Source organism: Haliotis rubra, unplaced genomic scaffold, assembly GCF_003918875.1.
Source record: "Haliotis rubra isolate DU_JTF1 unplaced genomic scaffold, ASM391887v1 Scf69, whole genome shotgun sequence".
Classification (NCBI taxonomy): Eukaryota; Metazoa; Mollusca; class Gastropoda; order Lepetellida; family Haliotidae; genus Haliotis; species Haliotis rubra.
In genome coordinates, this window is record NW_025767401.1 from 2,214,788 (window position 1) to 2,237,220 (window position 22,433).

Here is a 22,433-nt window from a genome sequence, read left to right on the forward strand (position 1 = left end):
ATCAAGGTCTAAGGAAACCGCGAACAATATCAGGATCAACAGTGATATTACGGTAGATTATAAAGTCCCAATCTTAATCTCTGCAATCACACGAACTATGCAAATGGTTGACGTTGATCTGGCCTGTAAGACTTTGGTATCACGCATACTTCCGTGGTTATGTCTAATGGGTGAGGGGAATATACAACAAGGATCGTGGTGACTGCGCTTCCGTCATACTGAATACTGCAATGTTACATATGTGCAAGAGCACAGACTTTCGAATATTTGAGTCCCACTGTAACCATGACGCCCTCTTTACCGCCCTCATAAAGCAGACACTGCTACTGTTGAAATCAGGAAGCACAGGTCACTCGATTTCTTGAAATCGCTTAAATGAGACTTTTTTTCCGTGACCTGTTTCGTGATACTCTTTCATTAACAAGAACCATGCATTAGCCAAAGAAACACGTCTATGTCCTTAATTAACTCTAGGAATGTTATTGAAAATAAATATTGGATCTTTGTGGAAAAGAGGTAGAGGTCGAACGAGCAATTAGTTAGCTGAGACTGTTCAACACCTTGTCCATGGATTTCCTACTTTTGCACAAACAACACATCTGAAATGATACGGTGGCATGACTAATTGCTGCTATTACCGTTGTAAGTTAGCACGTTCCTCATTTGTCATCTCCTACGACGAACAAGAGATACAGAGGACATGGACATATCTTGTTCCAGAACCGAGTCGGTGTGTTATGATGACGAAGCCAGAAACAATCGCTTTGTATATACGCGACAAGACAAAATATTTACTTTCCCCCAAGTGTCCTATTACAAAGACTATTTAGGTTACCTTTTGTTTCTGAAAGTATATGGATGACACCAAGTGTTCTCGTAATGGTGAATATGAACTCAAGTCTGTAGGGCGTATAAGAAGTTAAGTACATTATGAGAGATATCCGGACACGATCGTCAACACATATCACACTCTCAAGTGCTAGACTTGTCGGCATTTCAAATTTGCAAAATAGTCCAGTTTTGTGACGTGTGCTGATTAATGAACAAAAATTTTCAATAAGGCGACATCTATTACATGCAGTGCAGTTACAATTCAAGATGGCCCTTGCCGATGCAATAGATTGTCTGGGCTGGTGTCTTCATTTCGTTTCTTGGAGTATATTTTACGTTTATTTGAAGACGGGTTTTGTAATATACTGATGGTATCAGACACATTAATGGGGATACATCGAAGCGTGTATTCAACACGCTTGTGTCAATGTTCTTTTACGTTGGGTCGGAATCTGGTCAGATAAACCATTGGTGCTGCGGAACGACAATATTTCAGATATGATGACGAATGATAAACTACGTCTCATATTGTAAACACCACTATACTGATGACGTAACCAGAAAATGACCATTTTGTAAGTCCATGTAATGTGACAAGACAAAATACCGACTTTTGCACAGCGTCTCTTCTTTTAATGATATTAGACATTTAAAATATATGGTCCATTTTCTGTGGTCCAACGGTCCTTTCAGATACCTTTTACATCTCTATTGCACTCATAACAATGGAATATGTTCTAGCGGATAACATTGAATGGCCTTTCTCTGAAGTATGATCCATTTTCAGTGGTCCAGTTGTCCTTTCATATACTTTTCACGACTCTATTGCACTCTTAACAATGGAATATGTTCTAGCGGATAAGATTGATTGGTCTTTCTCTGGTGTTGACTATATATGTTTACGTTGCTACAGTGATACTTCCATATAGACGTGATGGCGTATTACTTGCACTGAGTACATTTTAAGAATTGTGATTATTTAGAAAATGAAATATGTCTTCGGAATTGTATTCCTGCAGCGGTCACACTTTGGAAAACAATTAACTGAGTTGTGGGAGATGTAGTAATAGCTTCAGACATTTTTATAGGATTTTGAACAGTAAGACGTCCTTTAGATATAGATTGTGTCTTATAGATGTGACTTATATAATTCCCTACTTATTTCACATAGATTTTATTACCATTCTATTTTATTACAGTTTGGTTGGACGAGCGTCTGACATCGACGTATTGATTGTGCCAAGATATTTTGTACTAAATCAATCCAGGATTGTTTATATACATTTTGTCTGACTGTCTTCAGTCGTATGTTTTTAACACAAGCTAACATCGTTCTAGACAGCAAATTAGGATTACAGAAACTGATAGTGAACATGTATTACTCTGCCCTATTGATATGTCCCAAATGAGAACATTTATTGTAAATACAAAAATAAAGCCCTTCTATAAACATTAAATTTATGCATTAAACGATTTGGGTTATAATATGTAGGAAAATACTTATCATTAAAGTTTTCGCTCTGCCACAAATATATGTAAAGGCAAGTCAAGTGTTCTCTTGAACAATTACGTGAATTCAAAATATGGAATTGTCACCTATGCGTCGCATTTGTCCCCCATAGGAAACATTTTAAAGGCGTCGATGGCGTATTTGTTGTGCTGGAACTTGTCAAGTGCGTTTGGGCAGGAGTCCAAGGATCCTTTTGGGAATCTGCGTGGAAAGGGTAAAAATGCCTGTGTCGGAGTCAGATATTTTTAAATGTAAACAGTTCAAGGGCAATTACGGGTCCTGTAAAGTAATGAAATGCTGTAGTGTACTGAACAAACCGTAAGCTGCTACTTAAATCTAAAGGAACCTTTAACTCTTATTTCTTGTCAAGCATCTCGTACATTGAATACTTTAGTGCATCCCTCAGGAGGCAATATATATCGTTTCTGGGTCAATTCCGCGCGTTTGTGAGTACTGGTCACACGTCTCTGTTTCTGACAACCCTGGGCAGCGTTTAAATGTGCCAGTTGGTCACCTTGGTTTCACAGAATTTCTTGTGTTGTTACAATTGAGACAATACGTAGGAGACATTTACGGGGAGATGTGTACTGTGATACCAGATTACGATGCCCAAACAGTAGCCGATGCATACTCAATATGTTCCAGTATCTATATATTTAGCTTTGATGAAGCTTTACAGGCGTGTAATCGTATTACGTCAGTTTATAGTGCTTTGGAAGGCCTAAAAAGATCTGTGTTTACAGTATTGATATCAAATTCTTCAAATTTGCCTTGAAAAGCTAATCCATTTAGTGATCTTGTGTATAGAACTCAGGTCACAGATCAGTTGAAGTTAAGCAACGTTGGGAGCGGAGAGTCCTTAGATTGGTGATCGTGTTTGGCAGCTTGACTCCAGAGAGTTTCTTGGACCAATGTGCTGCCCCACAACGAAGCACACGTGACACTTGTTGTCTCACTTTAAGCAAGTGAGTTATTTCAAAACTGCCGCTGTTTACCCACCAGAAAATGGGTACCATGTGGGATAAGTCATGCGACTATGAACCTTCTAGCGCTTCACAGGCAGCTTGTGTTATCATGTCCACCATGTTGTATGCGCTTTGAGTATGCCCGCACGACGTTCAGCGAGTTATAAGTGGCCTTATTATTATTCTTATTATTAAACAGTAAAGCTACAAATACACTTATTGGAAAATGTTTAGTAATAATCAAGCAACACCTGATGTTTACGTTTTTTCGTACGCCACTATTTTTACTAGGCACATAAAGAAACTGTGCATACAAAAATTTAAAATCTAAATTTATCAAACCTGTGTAGACACATAAGGATTTAAACTCAGAGATTAGTGACATGTATCCAACATGCATGCACGTGCCACGTTCCGTGACGTCAGTGGGTTCGTCCTTGAGACGTGCAATACGTTGTTGCACGTGCATTGCGGGAAAGAGAAACAGAGCAAATGAATGCCACACAATACTGTCACTTTGGAAAGCTCAGCCCCTGTCCTGTCAAAAAATTAAACGGTTATTGTAACGCATAGCATGCCAAGGCTCACGTCTGCACAACGTCATCAGGCCATTGGGATAGTCCGTGGGGGAATGTCCCAACGACAAGTGCCACCGGAACACCATTTCTGCACAGGTGAGACGCTACCAGAACACAAATGACGTCATCGATCGGCCACGTTCTGGACGTCCACGTGTAACAACGCCAAGACAGGACAGATGGATAAGGGTGACCCATCTTCGCCACAGGTTTCAGACTGCAGTGATGACTGCCCGAACCATCCCAGGACTTCGCCATATCGACAGTTCGACAACGTTTACGTCATCACGGGATCAGACCATGACGTCCCGCCATACGGCCTATCCTGACGCAACGTCATCGACAAGCTCGCCGAATGTGGTGCCGAAATCATGTCCGCAGACCCTTGTTTTGGTGGAGAAATGTTGTTTTTACAGATGAGTCCAGGTTTAACATTTCCCATAGTGATGGACGTCAACGTGCCTATAGACGCGTGGGAGAACGTTATGCACAGGCCTGTGTCTTGGAGAGGAATCGCTTTGGTGGTGGTTCCGTGATGATTTGGTGTTTAATAACAGCACGCCAAAGAACTCCTTTGGTGATTGTTCAGGGCAACTGAACTGCTGTGGGCTACAGGGATCAGATTCTTCGACCTGTGGCAATTCATTTTCTGCAACGTCATGGCCCTGGGTTAACATTCCAACAGGACAATGCCCGCCCTCATACGGCAAGGGTTGCTATGGATTTCTTGCAACACCACAACGTTGACTTACTTCCTTGGCCTGCAAATACACCGGATCTCTCCCCGATAGAGCATGATTGGGACGAGATGGATCGACGTCTACGCCGTCTTCCTCATCCGCCAGATAACGTCCTTGACCTTGCAACAGAACTTGAGAGAATCTAGCGTGACATCCCACAAGCCTTCCTTGCACGTTTGATAGGCTCTATGCGTCGTCGATGCACTGCTGTTCTCAATGCCGATGGTGGACATACCCGTTATTGAGCTTGTGGACTCGTGACGTCATTGCGATTGACTTTTCAATTGAAATTCTTCCGACTTGTTATGGTGTCATGATCCCTCCATTAAAGTTTATATGTACCTTTGACATTGTTATCGTACTTATCAACTGGGATAATATTTTGACAATGCACAGTTTCTTTATGTGGCTAGTATATACACGATAACTGTTTTATACACAATGAAAAATGATTTGATATGAGAAGGAACTATTCCAAAAACGAAACGCATGACCCAGAAATCTGTTGCGAAAATTTTGTATTTTCAAACATGTATTACTCGTCCACAAAATAGACTTTAAGAAATGAATTTTTACATCAGTTTAGAAGGTAATGTCTATACAACCAAGTGAATAATTTTAGATAACGGAAACGTTGAGCGCGATGGTGACCAAGTAGCATGGTCCCGACGTCGGGTCTCCTGGCTCTCAGTTCAATCTCTCTCAACCTGTTCCGTACAGTTTCACCGGATATCCTCCGAAGTCCAGGCACTCTGGCTGTTGTGTTCTCACGCGTGGCAGTACGATCACGCAAATGTAGTACCCGGATGTACCGAACTTGGGCTACGATGGTGACTCGAGGTCAGCATGTACGGGGACGGCCATTTGTTATACTTGTTGGGAAATGTTTACAACCCCTCATCTTTGTTTCAGGGGATGCGCTCTCTCTCTGGGACGACAGTGTTAAAATGTGTGGTGTCTACATAAATGTACTTGGACAAAGGGATAGTACGGTGCATCCGTACTAACATCAGGACTGTGTTATTATTATTATTACTATGATGATACTCACATCTGGGAAACTTGAAGATTCCATAACAGCATCACCAAGGATCAACAGATAAAGGAAACTCCAATTCCTTCTTGTCAGCAACTCTCAAGCCATAGATTAGGTAGACCAGCCATTGCCCTGGCAACCAGCCAAGCAAAACACACCATCAGTAAACAAACAGCAACCTTTCAATTAAAACGATTCACGACGACCATCAACAGAGACGGAGGTCATTTCATCCACCAGCCTACAATCAACTCATAACTGGATTCACTGTGTCAACACACTGCACTGAACACACCATAACAACACATTGTAACTACATTCAGTATCCGATCCCCTTGTTACAGGTTCATCGACTGTCGTCATTTGATGCTATTTGTTTGTTGCTTGTGTTAATACCGAGCAGAATTAATCTCATCTATATAATCATGGCTTATCACCTGCTTGGTGAAGGTACCAGATTCTGTACTAAAACGTTGCATTAAAAGAAAAAAGAAGTTGAAATCCATATGGCATAGGTCTTTGAGGATTGGATCCATTTATATAACCACGAGTCCGAGTGGTTGATATTTTGACAAGTAACTAAACAAGTCACCGAGGATGACGACGCGTCCCACATAGTCCTCTTGGTCGACACGCATATGTTACTTGGGACCAGTTCTAAACTTGATCCAAACTGGGCTATGGACAGCACTTTATGACGCAAGAGCAGATTCATCTATGCGGAGATATATGTTCTCAACTTTAGGTTAGTGATTCATGGTGTCTACGGTAATGGCATATATAAACCCAAGTTGACAGACATTCAAATGGTCATTGAAACCCACTGTTATGGCGACGTTATCTGAAACAGGGCAACGTCGCGTCAACACGGCAACCATATTCGGTTGGTGCATCTACGATATCAGTACCAAATTGCCATACTAACTAACAGCTAAGCTCGGAGAGTTGATTGGTTGAATTGTTGAGACAAAGTTAATACTGTTGAGGCAACATAGCATTGCTCTACTGCCATGGAGGCCTGGACATCTCATGGATGAGACCGAATGCCACGTACCGTAACGACAATGCCATAAACACCTGCCAACGCAAGTTCAGTGGGAAATTTTGGAACAGCATCGCCCAGACTGTCATTCATCTGGAATCTTCAATGCTCTGCCGCTGTATCGCGTCTATCAAATGATTGGTTACAACCGATACTGACATTTTTAGTGCTAATGATGACGCACTGACATGCCCCTTCTTTGGGGTCAGGTTACCACGTTACCAGGTTTCTATGTTTTGTGAATTAATTTGTTAAAATAAAGCTTCGATCAGCGAATGAACAAGTTATATGATATTTTCAATACAATAAAACTTTAAAGTATTATATTAAGCACAGTTACTTTTTCCATCAGTATATTATTATATATAGTATATACATTGACATGTAATATCCAGTACTTGGCACTAGTTGTGAATAAGAATGCAGTATCATGATTTCTAACGCCCAAGAACGGAGGCGCGACATGGTTTCAACACCATTATAGAAAATGCGTTTGTTGTGCGTTTGTTAGTGAATTCTGTGTGGACCAGCAATATGGCCTCTGAGATTCCAAATTCATTACATCCTGAATACAATGTGAAGTCTTGTCATGCAACTTATATCCATTGACCAATATATAATAATTGATTCAAATCGCCATGGATTGCTTCAAAGTGTTTCCGTTATTGACGCACACACAATGCCATGATTTACTTATCAGCCTCTTACGGCCGGTTATGTATGTCGATACATACTCGTGTTTATTGATTGGATGTACTTATCAACCTCATACAGGACGTTAAGTATCTAGATGCATCCAGCTAACCCTATCATCACCCTCATATTCAAGTAAATATCGTATACTGCAATATTGTACTAGGAGAAGAACATCGAGTAAGTAGATTGTTTAGGTTTAGTCACGTTGTTTGTTATTGATTGGCTCTGAAAACTTGGTAATGACTCGCTTATCTTTCAAGAACAGAAACCTACCTGTGCTGTGTACCATAATGTTTACCTTGCATGATTTTTTATTCAAATGATACGAAAACAAAGAAAACATACTTTTTATAACAATGAAGCAAGCACTACATTTATGTCTCTAGTTCTATTTCACAAATAGATATTTCATACTCAAAGAAATGTTTCTTTGACTATTGGTAAAACTCTTTTGACACCTATTTCGCGAAGCCTTTAAATTCATTCTTATTCATTATTATTAATATTGGATATTTATATAGCGCACCTATCCACCAACTGGTGCATGCTCAAGGCGCTGGTATTTTTTCTGTCGATCATTGGATGTCAATATCAACGGCACATCTTATTATCAATCTCAGCTCCCCGGGGAGCATACAACTCTTGCTGCCACAAGGCGCACAGAGTTGGCTTTCCCATCCTTACGAGGTACCCATTCACAGCTGGGTGGCCTTGGACACATAGACACAGTCACTGAAAGAGTCTGCACACAAAGTTGACTCCAAGGTTTTTACACCCGGTCACAGGTGGGCTCGATCCCGGCACCTCATGCTCGCTGGATCACTAGCCTGGCGCCTTAGACAGCTCGCCCACCGAGCCCCGTAATTACATCTTCGTTCTCTGTTTGAAGAAAACCCGGAAAAAAGTCTGAGCGGAAATATGAACAGTAGAAGAATCGGGAATGGATATGATATGGTTCTGCCATCGTATATTACTATAAATATTAATGCTGTACATGCACGTGCACTGTTCTTACAGGTCATGATAAGGCATTTACATGTTCGAGAGACATAATTGTATTATATATTCTCTACCAATTAGTATTTATGAGCCGAAAATATAATGAAACAGCTGCCGAGTTTTGATTTCGTTAAAATGAGAGAGTGGTTTGTGAACAATTATGTATTTTTAAAAATTGTTGAAACATGATTCGTATAGTTGTGTCAGTCTCACAAGTTGTGTAAGATATTGTTTGCAGTAATAACGGTATGCGCCTAAGTCCATGCTAAAACAGAAATCACAACTATTCAAAACCGAAACACATAAAAGTTAAAAAGAAAACATTAACACGGGCAACAACATCTTACGTCAACATATATTTCGCTACCAATCAAAATAAAGGTTCATTTTGGCTCACGTGATGATATATCTGACGCTGCCAGTGAAAGTGGTTCAGCGGGTTAAGAAAGGTAATTCCCTAAAGAGCACCAGACAACCCCCTGGTTATCAATGAATATCAAAGTACACATTTCTAATGCTACATGAAAAAACAAAATGATGATTTAGATCCCCAAACGGTTATAGGAACGTACTTCAACACTATTCTTCGTCAAATAATGGTCACATTGATATCCCTCGTGTGATGACCGGCCAAAGCCACAAAAGAATTAATCCTGTTGATGTGGAACCGGGAAATTATTACTTCTTATGAAATGCCAGTTGACTGATGTATAGCGAGGTAGACTGAAGCAATCCGTTATGACCTGTGTATTTGTAGCAGCGATAGTCTGACTGGAGGGACACCCACACATGCAATACATGTTGGCCTTTCTCGTCTACATGTACCAAATACTAACATCCACACCTGGAGGGATGGTGTTAATTCTGCTTTAAATGTCATTTCGCCATGTGAAGTCGTATCTTCTCCTATCGGGTAAGAATTGTTTTTGACATTCTATTTATTTTACTGTTCATCGTCAGTAGGTTTTATATATTCTAACAATATCTTATTCTTGTCATGATATTGGTTATCTTGACGTACTGTCGATGTTACTTTAAATTACTTTAAATTCTGTCTCATCCTCTCTTTTTCTTGGCGCTATTAAGGAAATGCCACTACGGCAAGAAATGTGTTCCCGTTCAGTAACCATTGTTTGTATTAGTTTGGTTTAACAAGGGGTTGAAACACAAGCCGCGAGGGAAACATATGTAAAGTGACATCCAGACCTGATATTTGAATGTTGGTCATTACAGCCCATGTCTTGCTGCAACCCTTTTTCAACACCCAAAATGTTCTGAAACTCTCGCTTTTGTCAAAATATCAAGCCTGATAGGTATTACATCGAACACAAGTAAGAAAAGTGTTGTGGCAATATTGTACACTTTATTGGGAATATTTGCTAAATAAGGTAAAATATCACAATTAAAGTTATCAATAAAAGCCTAGCAATTAACCCACTTAAATTAGTTTTTATTTCTTTCTTTTCAGTTCAGTCTGCAACCTACGCATACATGTATACAATAGGCATGAATTAATTGTTATATAAATGCCCAATCTATTTTGAGCCTTAATTTGAAACTATATTATTGTTATATATAGATCAAGACTACTGCGAAAAGAAACACCGGACAGTTATGTTGATATTTAACAAGGTACATTGAAACACGCACACAAAAGACAATTACAACCGTTTGAACTCATTAGGAATGAATCGCCAGCACCAAATTGGCGATTGTTGACAGTCGATCATCATTACGTGGGTAGTACAATGCATCAATCAAGACTATTATAAACAATTTTCCCCAGAAGTTTCCCGGGTAAACGATTTATCACGGCTCGGATAGCTGTCGTATTTGATGCCGTTTGATACACCAGAGACCTTCTTGCACCTAGTCAACTGTGAGTCAACCTGGTTCTCAGGATTTCTTCTGAGTCGTCAATAGATCGCCTTTCGTCACAAGAAGCGGTTCCAAACAGTCTAACGTCTAAAGAGAACTATCTTTTGTTTTCTTCAGACCTCATTAATGCCTTGATTTCCTAAATGAACCCATCTGTTACAGTTTGTGAGGAAGAATTGATAAGAACCTTGTACCTCGCAAAATATATCCATAACTCGAACCTTTCCCAGGACAGGTGACCCTGCACTATAAACTCTAGTTTTATTTGCAATAGAGAGTGAATGAGTTGAAATAACACATCAGTTACATCACGTCTTGCTTGTCAGCGGACATGTATGATGGGTGGAAAACAGATGCTTTAAAGTGTCACAACATCAGCAGCAGCATCGTCTGGCGTATGCAAAAGGGCATGGCAATTTGACATAAATATATATTTGGAAACAGTCAAGGGGTTGAACGTAAAATATGTTCTAAGCCTGAAATTGTTTCCTAAATCCTCTTGGGTCACAAATAATACATTGTTTTGTCGTGTATCGCTTTAATTAAGGTAAAGTGAAAACATAGATGCACAACAGATTACTGAATGTCTGGCAGATGCACTCATGTTTATGGAGCTGTGAGTTACAGTGACGTGTGTCAGTCACATCTGCAATTAACGCAGTTATGAATACGAAAAAGTGGAAGTTGTATTTGGTAAGGTGCATAAATTCAGCGTACTACACGGTGTCCAAATGCACGGTAGTTTGACATATGGCGTTGAAGATTAATGTATGCATATTGATTTCGGGACCCATGTGCGCGCATTCATATGAATTACTTGTTGGAAGGATGTGTCTGACTCTAGTGTAATGACTGGGCTTCCTATTCCAGGTGCCTGGATCTCTTCCTTCAACCTTCCCTGTGCTCCTATATCTTCTCAAAGATTCAAGGTGACGCGATGAAAAATATTCAACCAACCTCTTCATCAAAAAGTGCATCAGTCTGCACTTCCTGTTATGGAACGTCGCAAAAACAAGCCAAGGATTAATAGCCGTCAACGCAATTTTCATTCTGAAAGTATCTATGCTAAAAATATCTACCTTACCTCCACCTGAATGTGAACAAATATGCTTGTTTACTCGCTTGCTATATGAAGCGTGATTCCTTAACCATCCGACCAGCCAAATATTTTTGTTTACTGATCACTCAAGATTATGATGGAAACATCGACTCGGTTACATTCGGTTTGACTAGAAGAGGTTCACAAACACCATGAAATCCAAGAAGAGACGGGATTGATTAGGTAAAAGCATTATTGGTGTTGTTGTTGAAACAATATAGTGAACATCATACGATGTAAAGCACTTAGGCGTTTGTTTTTCCGGAAATGGGCTGGGAGTGTTTGAATTTTAAAATATGCTGTGATTGAAGTGAATATTTAACAATCTCATTTTGTATTTATTGTAACAGAAAGTGTTATGTTGTTCAAACACATTTGAAACAACCTTTAGCTTGATGAACGCCATTTCTAATGAATGTTTGGATTATTTGTTTTATTTTATTGAAACAATGAAAACAAGAACTGTTAGTTATGGTATGAATAATGTTTTAACAATTCAGTACTCACCCATATACAACGTATCGTATACGTACACTGTAAAGGTCGAAATTGGAATCGTCGGAGTAGCAAACATATTATACTGACATCGCTTTTTGTAATGTGAACAATCAGTTTAATCACACACAAAAACCATATCACTCACCTGAATTTACTAAAAATTCAAACTACACTCGAACTAAAAACTTTCTTTTGCTTTTCGCTTTCCTTTGTTTTTACTGAACTGAACCGGATGAGACTAATTCTACCAAACGTACTTGATTTCTAATCGTATGACCCGCAACTCGTACTCCTGATGAAAGTTTTAAGCAGTTTGATTCACTGTTTAAGCTCCATTTCGTAGAGCCTGCTTTTGGATTTATTGATCTTGTACTTGTGTCGTTGATCTTGGACGCCCTGATATCGATCGAAAATATCTTTTGGTTTAGTGGGTACCTAATCCCAGACTGTGAAACCCTGAACCTATTTGCCCCTGCACGCTTTCTTCTACCAGTTGCCCAGCATGACAATCGTCTATGGAAGCTCAGCGCAAATCTCCATCAGTAAAACTGACATACATAATCGCCCACAGAGGTCGATCTTCCTTAAAACTATCGGGTGTTTTTTATGCTAAATTTTACAGATACAAACATTCGTGCACAGTATGTTTGTCGTAAATGCAGATCATCAGGAAGGTGAGCATAACTGGGTCACCATGGTAAAGCCTTATCTCCTTGTCACATGTTATTAATGTGAAATTAGATGAGTTTTCCCAATACACTGTCAATGTATGCTAATATTATGTTTTACATTGTGCATAAAACAAGTCTGAGACTACATTGATTAGATATATCAAGACTTTTGTAGATGAGTTAGAGAGTCTTCAAAGTATTTAACAAAACTGATTGTAAATAGCCATACATAACGTTAATACACTTATCTGGACTTTGGAATTGATCACATTACCCGGTAATGTGTTTCTTGCCGTTCGGTCAGCTGCATATATATCCGTCAACACATCAATCTAAAGGATTATGGAAGAATTGCCTCAGCAGCTACAACATTAAACGACTTATCATGGGGAGATTAACTCTCGCACGGTCGTTAAAATGACTGAGACACCGGTAACCCCCATACACTATGTAAGAGCTGACGAAACTTAGGATATCTTTGAAACCATATTTGTATCCATTAATCACACAGGCTGTTTCAAACAATGTGACGTCTGAAGAGAAAGAATATCAGTTGTCTTCAGAACCGTTTGACGACTTTGCACAAGTAGGAATAAATCTATTACACGCTATGGCTAAGAAGTAACTATTTCTCCAAACATGGTTGATTGCCTCTTAAAGGAATCTGAAAGTTGTTTGGGGTTTGAGAAATGATTGTGAAGGTTGATTGAACAATTCCTGTCTCCAGTGAAGGAATACCTTCTCGAGATGAAAGATTTGAGGAAAATAATAACAGGCATTGCTGATGACTAATTCATCAATTGTAGAATGGTACGTTTTCAATAGGATGACCATGTATTAGCGACATCTCAGAATATTTCCTATCCCAATATTCGTATATTAACCGAGATTAAAGTGATAGGAGTATTTAGCTTACATATGTTTGCTGTGTTGTTCTATGTTAGAAAGAGATTTTTCCTGTATTTTTTAAAATACAGACAGACAGACTACCATATCATGCATGCAACAATACTGCTTTAAGTAAGATAAACGTTGAAAACGTTGAGTGCATGTTTCAGACGGTAAAGTGAATGTATAAATGAGGTCGAAGGGTTGAGGTATATATTTGTCATAATAATGTAGCTCCACTGTCTATTTGTCATATTTTGATATTTTTGACAACATCGCATTTATACTTTAAGGTTGACAAACACTCTGTGTATATATTGGAAAGTATAAAAATAAGTATAAAAACATTCCATTATGCGATATACACAAACTTTCATCCTGCACACATCTCTGTTGAACATATTTAGTTTGCCAGTACTGAAACTGATCAAATATATATGGTTTACTCGCTTGCAACATTAAGAGTGTTTCCGTAACTGTCAGAGTAGCCGAAAGCGTTTTGCTTACTGATCACTTAAGATTACGAATAAATCATCGACTTGGTTGTGGCGTATTGCCTGGAAAAGGTTCACAAACATTGTGGAAGAAGAGATGTCATAGATTGGATAAGAACACTATTTGAGAGCAAACAACATTTCTATGGAACATTGCAGTCAAGCAGTCTTACAAAACTGGCTGACAGCACGAAGTAGTCTTTTCAGGAAACGGATTCAGATTTAAAAAATATGTTATGCTACGATGTGTATTGTTATAAACATAGTCAATTCTCTATTTATTGTGGAACAATGTGCTCTGTTTTGTGACAAAAATATTTTGTATGTAAAAATCCTTTTATATTATACTTCAGTGCGAGTAATAACAGAAGTGATATAATATTACAGAAGTTTAAAGTGAATTACTCACTGTGTCCTCATGGGGAAATATAACAATATACATTACTTTGAAACATATCCGCTGCATGTTAACATTTCAAGCATGAATATCAAACATTATGTTGTATTCTTAATCAAATCCTTGTTTGTTCATGGTTTCAAGTACAAGACACTTGTCATGTCATAATGTGATGGGCATTAATTGCTGAAACAGTATCGCTTTGGTTTTGAAACAGTATCTCGTTGGCACCAGAGGGTCGAGAGAGATAAACGACGTTGATTCAAAACAGCCATATAAAGATGTAGAAGTCAAACGTTAATGGCTTAACTAGTGGAATCTGTATGCCAGAACACATCCCATCATGGCCCAACGTTAACATTCACGTCCCACGTTGCTGGTGTAGATTTCATGGAGAACATGTTTCTCATACATTGACGGCCTCCATCTGGTCTATTGACACCAGATCAATTTCATTTCACGTTAGCCGGTAATGAATGTAAACCCGTGATGGCGTGTATGTGTTTCCCTGCGGGTTAAAGGGAAGCACCTGACTGATGAAAATGTTTTTTTGTTCAGTTGCCATGCTGCGCTTCAATTCGATATCAAGATAGGAAGTGGCATAATGATACATTCGGATAAAAACAAGTCGCTCGTAAACATTAAAGTGACAAAAGCATTTCGATAATATTCTGCCGGAGACACATGTCATGGTCACATACATATGCAAAGACAACACAAGTGTACACAAGGACACACACGGGAACATACTACACAAGTAAAATTACCTCTAGGGAATTTTATATAACATCGTGATGGTAGCTGTAGCCTCAAATTTGAAAATATTATTACATGTGTATGCAAAATGATGTTATTTTCAAAGGCTGAATTCCAGTGTTTTGATTCTTCTAATCCAAGCTGAACGAATTAATGAGAATGAGTTATATGTGGTCAATGATTTAAAGATAATTTGAAGTTTTGAAATGCATAATAGATATAGTATATTTGAAGTTTGGGAATGTAAAACAGATGATTATAGTATATTTGAAGTTTAGGAATGAGTATTAGACATAGTATATTTGAAGTTTGGGAAATTATAATAGATACATAATAGATGCAGTATATTTAAACTTTGGGAAAGTATAATACGTGTAGATCGTAATACTGATTAGAAGTAAATTCCATTACAACTTTCACCTTGACATCGACTTGAGATGTCGTCCACGAAAATGACAAAACTTCCCTCTTTATGTATACAGTGTGTTGATGTAGCCCTAAAGGACTTGCAAGTGATGTCTTAAATAGAGATGGTCCTCTTTGTCATTCGAAAATAACTGATTCTTTAATGGTGCCTTTTTCCATTGCACCAGCACGAAATGAGGAAATATTTAAGACTTTGGTATCACGCATACTTCCGTGGGTGTGTCTAATGGGTGAGGGGAATATACAACAAGGATCATGGTGATCGCACATCCGTCATACTGAATACCGCAATGTTAATGTTACATGTGTGCGAGAGCACAGACTTTGGAATATCTGAGTCTCATTGTAACCATGACGCCCTCTTTACCGCCCACACAAAGCAGATACTGTTACTGTTCAGGCAGCACAGCCGACTCGATTTTTGAGACCTCTTAATGAGAACTTTTCCGTGACGTGTTTCGAGACGCTCTTTCATTGAAAAGGACATTGCATTAAGCAAAGACACACGTCCATGTCCTTACTTAATTCTATGGATGTTACAGTACAACGAGAAATTATTGAGAATTTAAAGATTGTAATTTTCTTTCACTCATTACTCACGTATTAAATGTGAATATTAGCAGAACATAACTCCAGATTCAAAGACAGGTGAACAGTTAGTATTTTGTCAAGTCACCATGGGCAGCAATGCAGGCTTCAATGCGGCGGGGCATACTACTGATCAAAGAAGTTAGAAAGTCGTGGTCCGTGCTGTCCCAATATCGGACCACCTCTTCTTTCATTTCAGCAATATTTGTCAGATTTTTCTTATTGACACTTTCCTTCATAAGTCCCCAAACATTTTCTATTGGATTTAGGTCAGGGCTATAGCTTGGCCAATCTAATAATGTCATATTTTGGGTCCAAAACCAGGCCTGTGAATGCTTTGAACGATGTTTTGGGCCGTTGTCCTGCTGGAAAATCCAAAAATGTCCATAGAACACGTGAGCAGATGGAAGTAAATGTCCCTCGGGAATATCTGTGTACCGCTCATTGTTCATATTCCCTTCATATACACAGAGGGGCGTTGCCCCTAACACAGATATGCCACCCCACACGTTAAATTTCGGACTGTACTTTGGGCGCTGATACAAAGGTTTTTCAGTTTGTTTGGTCCAGATTTTTAGTGTTATAGGAAACAGCCATTCAGAACTTTCATCTGAGAAAATCACATTGTCCCAGTTAAAATTTCTATGCTGTAAGCACCAGTTCAACCTTCGCTCTTTTTGTTCAGGTTTCATGATCGGTGATGGAATTCCTCGACTTTTCTGCTAACCCATTGCATGCAGCTCAGTTCCTCTATCAATCATATCCAGCCTTAAGTTTTCTAAACTCCTTCGTTTGTTTTTAGAAACAAGAATATCAAGCCGCCTCCTGTCACCGACAGTCAATATTCTGGGCCTACCTGCGCCTCCCTGGTGCTCAATGCCATATCCATTTGCAATATTTTACAAAACACGATAAACAGTGGACAAAGGGATACCTGTTCTACTTGAAATCACTTTAGCTGATCCGATGTCCTTGCTATAATACTCTAAAATCAACTTCCTCTTCTCTAAATTATCCATACTGAGGATCACTGAAAGTGTCGTCTGCTAGCAAGTAATCAAAGGGGGATAACTCTTCACAAACTACTGAAAAAGGATTAACGGAGTTGTCTCTCTTGAATGAAACCAAGCACTTGATAGCTGGTCATGGTTGTTTATACTAGAAATCCAGTTAAACATATTCCTAAAATTCTCAATAATTTCTGGTCATGCTATATATATAAAGTGTATCTTTGTGTAAAAGAGGAAGCGTATGCCACCTTGAGGTTGAATGTGCAATCAATTAGCTGAGACTGTTCAACACCTTGTTCGTGGATGTCCTTCCTTTGCACAAACAACATGTCTTAAACGACACAGTGGCATAACTCATTGTTGCTTTACCGTTTTACCATACAATATTTATGTAATTTGATTTTTAGCCCCCTTTGACAGCAATTTGATTGGCAAGAATGAGGACACCTTTCTCACTTTCCAGCACATTGCATATATCCTGTAATCAACACTGTATATAAGGTGAGTCCTGATTTCTTCTTTCGACAATGTCAAGCTTCCATTGTTCATTCCCATCATGTAATATTATGCTTAACTGTATTTAGTGACAAGGCGTCAATAAGTGGTGCACTTGTGAACAATACCTTTGTCTTTTGGACAATAAAATATGTTTATTCAGACCTCACTTTTGAAGAGACTCTCTTGCATCCCATGTACACTATCATTAGGCTCCCTGTTGATCACTGTGCCCTTGTTTGGTAGCTAATGATCTCTTGACTCAGATCAGGAGTGTGCCAGGGTTCTCCACCAGAAGCACATCTCTTCTGACTCTTTGAGTAATGTCTACATAATCTCGAAAACTTCGATTCGGCAGCGGTTCCTGGAAGAAGTCCCTTCCGCTGTCTGGGATTCGCGCAAAGGGGTCAAGGGCCCTGATCTGATGACGAGAACCACCCTGCCTGTGCCAGGATGACCTGAGGCCTCTTTGCTGCATTCATATACTTAGGTCTGTGAGGCATAAGTATTGGTGTCAAGGGTAGAAGATTACAGTAACAATGTAAATGGCAAAACAAGTTCGCTATTGTATTGTTAATTACACATCATTTCCTGAAACATGAAATCAAAAAGTCAAAATCTAATACGGGGCCAGAGCCTGATAGTATTTGAAACAGCTATTTGAAACTGCTTCATTGTATCCAATATACTTACCTGTTTTGATTTTTCTCTTGGATACATAGCATGCTCCGGCTTTGTTGTGCAAATATCGAACAATACTTCTGTAAACGAAAGGTGATCTGACTGATCCTAAAATATCCGCGTTAAAACATGTCTAAATACACAGGCTCTAACCGTCAGCAATAAATATTAACGGGGTGTCCTACAGATCGTGTGTCATCATACTGTAACTCCAAAGATATTATTCATTTGGAGCAGAAAGGACACAGAACAGGATGTTTGGTTGCAAGCACCAGTCGGTAGTTACAAAAATGTATCATTGAAGAGGCATACAGTTTTCAGATGATCCTCTTGTGAAGCATGTAAAGTCTTATTATGAGAACAGGGCATTCCAATGTTTTCTTATGAGAGCCAAGGATGTTGGGGATAATCTCAATGTCAGATGCCTTTTTACTTCTGGAGGGAACAGAACTATATGTGTCAACCAGGCCGAGGGCACAATCTCGGTGGTTGAAGGGAAGACTGTGCAGGATGCTGAGAACAGAAACCCTGCTTCGATGAGGTCGCCTGACCTGAAAAGTGAATACAAGGTTTTCTGTCAGCTACCAAAAACCAGTCACAAGTGCTATTTTGCACCCGCATGTAAATGTGAAAAGTAGATTTTGCAAAGAATTAAATGAAAGTACCCAACACACTTGTAAAACATGTCAGTTTTCAATATCGCTTCATTAATACGTCGTAAATAGGAAAGAGATCCAGCCTTGACAAAGTTCTTGCCCAGTTTGTTTAACATACTTACTGCAGTCATTTCAGTTCTCTGTTATCGGCGTCCAATCACGAGAGAAATCAATCAGGGGATAAGGTCTCGCTGATGACACAGGTGGCAGAATGGCCGGGTTAAACACTTCTGACTTCTGCTTCATCAACAGCTGACCATATCTGTACGGGCGAGTGGTACCGTTTCCTTGGACAAGCAAGTTATGACAGAGAATGGGTGATAGTGTCGAATTATACAAGCAATCTTAGGGATGTTCAAAGCTTTTATTTGTCTTAGAAACAAACACAATATAACCGACATTCTGATTCTGAAAGTATATGGAAGACACCAGGAGTGCTCGTAATGATAAGTATGAGATTAAGTCAGTAGGACCAATGATAAGTTGAGGACATTAGGTCGGTGAATCCTGATCCATGATATTAACGCATCTATCATTGTTGAGCACCAGATTTATCAGCTTTTCTGCTTTGAAAAACATGTTTTATCACATGTGCTGGTGAAGGAAATGTTTTAATAATGAACTTCCCGAAACGACACGAATTACACACCGTGCAGTAAAATTCGATAAAAGACGGGATTTCTTGCCTAAAAGACCCGTTGCAGACCAATGATCGTCTGATGCAGGGACATTTTTCATTTTTTCTGAGACGAAGACATGTTGTGAGGTCGGTTTAGTAGTAATACGGAAAAGAAGAAAAATGAAATGGGATAACTTGACACGAGTGTGTCAAGGTTCTTTTTCACGTTTCGCCAATATTTCAACTGCACGTATCACACTGAGCTGTTATTTATGGAATCTGGTCAGACAAACCACTGCAGCTGCGGAACGACAATATTTCGGATTATAATGACGACTAATTTCCACGTCTCACATTGTTAACACAACTATTCTCTTTTGTCATCTCTTACAACGGCCAAGAGATTCAGAGAACATATCTTGTACTGGAATCCCATACGCGTGATGACTAATAAGGTAAACAGAAAACGACCGCTTTGTAGGTGCATGTCTTGTCACAAGACAAAATACTGACTTTTCCCCACGTGCCTCCTTTGATGATATGAAACATTTACATTGAAGTATGATCCATGTTCAGTGGTCCAATGGTCCTTTCAGATACTCTTCACGGCTCTTGACAGTGGAATACATTCTGGGGAAAAACATTGCCTGTATTTTCTCTGGTGTTGACATTTCATGTTTACGTTTGCTATACTGATACTTCCATATACACATGCCCGCTTATTACATGCGATAGGTATATTTTAATAATTGTGATCATCGAGAACATGAAGTTATGCCTTGGGAATTATATTCGTTGAGCGAAAAGATCACACTTTGGAAAATTATTAACTGAGTTTAGGGAAATGTAATTATAGCTTCAGACATTTTTATAGGGTTTTGAACAGTAAGACGTCCTGTAGACTTTATATGGAATGTGACTTATATAATTCCCTACTTATTTCATGTAGATTTTATTACCTTTCTATTTTATTACAGTTTGGTTGGACGAGCGTCTGACATCGACGTATTGATTGTGCCGAGCTATTTTGTACTAAACCAATCAAGGATTGTTCATATACATTTTGTCTGACTGATTGCTCTCAGTCGAACTTGTTTGAGAGGCATTAGGAAATTGGAGAACTAAGGAAGGATAACACTATGTGGATGAACAACTTGTTTATTACTATGAGAGCGACGTTTTGGTGTATGTTCTAACACTTGCTTTTATAACGATGTTTTTAGAACCTACATCGAATCACTGTAAACAAAAGTTGTTCAACCATACATTGTTGTCCTTTCTTACTCTCAGTCGTATGTTTTCAACTTGTGTTGGTCGATTCACAAGCCTACATCACTCTGGACAGCAAATTATTATTACAGAATCTGATAGCGTTCATGTATTACTCTGCTCTTTTGATATGACCGTAATTAGACCATTTATCCTCAATGAAAACGAATAAACCCCTTTTATAAACACAATGATCTTTGCATTATACGATTTTGGTTACATAACATAAGTATCTGGTTAGAGATACAAGAACATACTAATCATTAAAGTTTTCGCGAAACTTTCACGTGCTCGTCACAAACACATGCAAAGACAAGTCAAGTGTTATTTGACAATTACAAGAATTCAGAATCTGGAATTGTCACATATGCGTCGGATATGTCCTTCGTACGAACCTTTTGAAGGCGTCGATGGCGTATTTGTTGTGCTGTAACTCGTCAAACTGTGTTTGAGGAGGAGTCCTAGGGTGCTTTTGGGAATCTGCGTAGAAAGGGTAAAGTATTTTTAAATGTAAATACCAAACATTGGAGCTGCTGGAATATAGCTCGACATTAGTTAGTTAGTTGAATGTTGTGAAGAGCTTACTCCAGTCTGAATTAGTTTGTATTGATATAAATATGATACAGACAAAGCGGTTCAAATGGTCTATTTTATTTCTAGTTCAGGTAGGTAAATAAGAGGACGTCTCCTTTATATAACGATTAAAAAGTGAAAGTAGAAGAGTGTTTTATAAACTAAAAACATAAAGTCGAAAAACTCGAAAGATTCAGATTCTATTACTTTTACCGATTTCATATACTGTTACTGAAAGTTTAAATGTTTATTTAACATTAATGCATCATCTTTATGGCACAAACACTTACAGGGTTAACTCAATTAGACCGTTATGACTGAACTTTCACATTCACTTCCACTTTGTGTGTACTTAAATTCATTGCTTAAATTCACCGGGACTGATCATGAGAAAAATATTAATATTTACTTCTGTCTCGTGTGATGAACGGTAGTATATAGAAGACTATTACTGATGCAAGTTGACGTTGATCGTTTTAACACTCATTTTTTCAGACATTCATTCATTTAATGTGACAAAATAATTCTCACAGAGTATGCTGTTTGTACACTCAGTTGTTTTATGAGTGTGTATTTTAAGAAGCACCTCAAAGGCATTACTTCAAGTATCATAATGTATTAAACTTGCAGCACTTACCGATCTCCATGCATCGATCACTACAAATACATGTACATATATCATACGTGGATGGTTAATACATACTGATGCACTTTAGGTGTAAAAGGCTGAAACACGAGATGACCACATGCTTCAAAGTCCGAGTTTATTACATGTATTTGCATTTGGTATCTAAGATAACCATAGTTTCGAGAAAGCAGAAATTGAAATAAAACAGGGACTATTAATCGGTTCGACACATCAGAAATCGAAACATGAATGTTCAATTGTATTGTTTTTAATACAGCTCAATTCGCAAACTAAGTCTGTTGTTTTTCTTGGCGTTTTTCTTGTCGGACAACGTTGTTTGTCAGTCCGCAATAAACATACGCTACACTTAAGTACATGTTTGCCATGCGTCATAATGACTCCATGTGGTA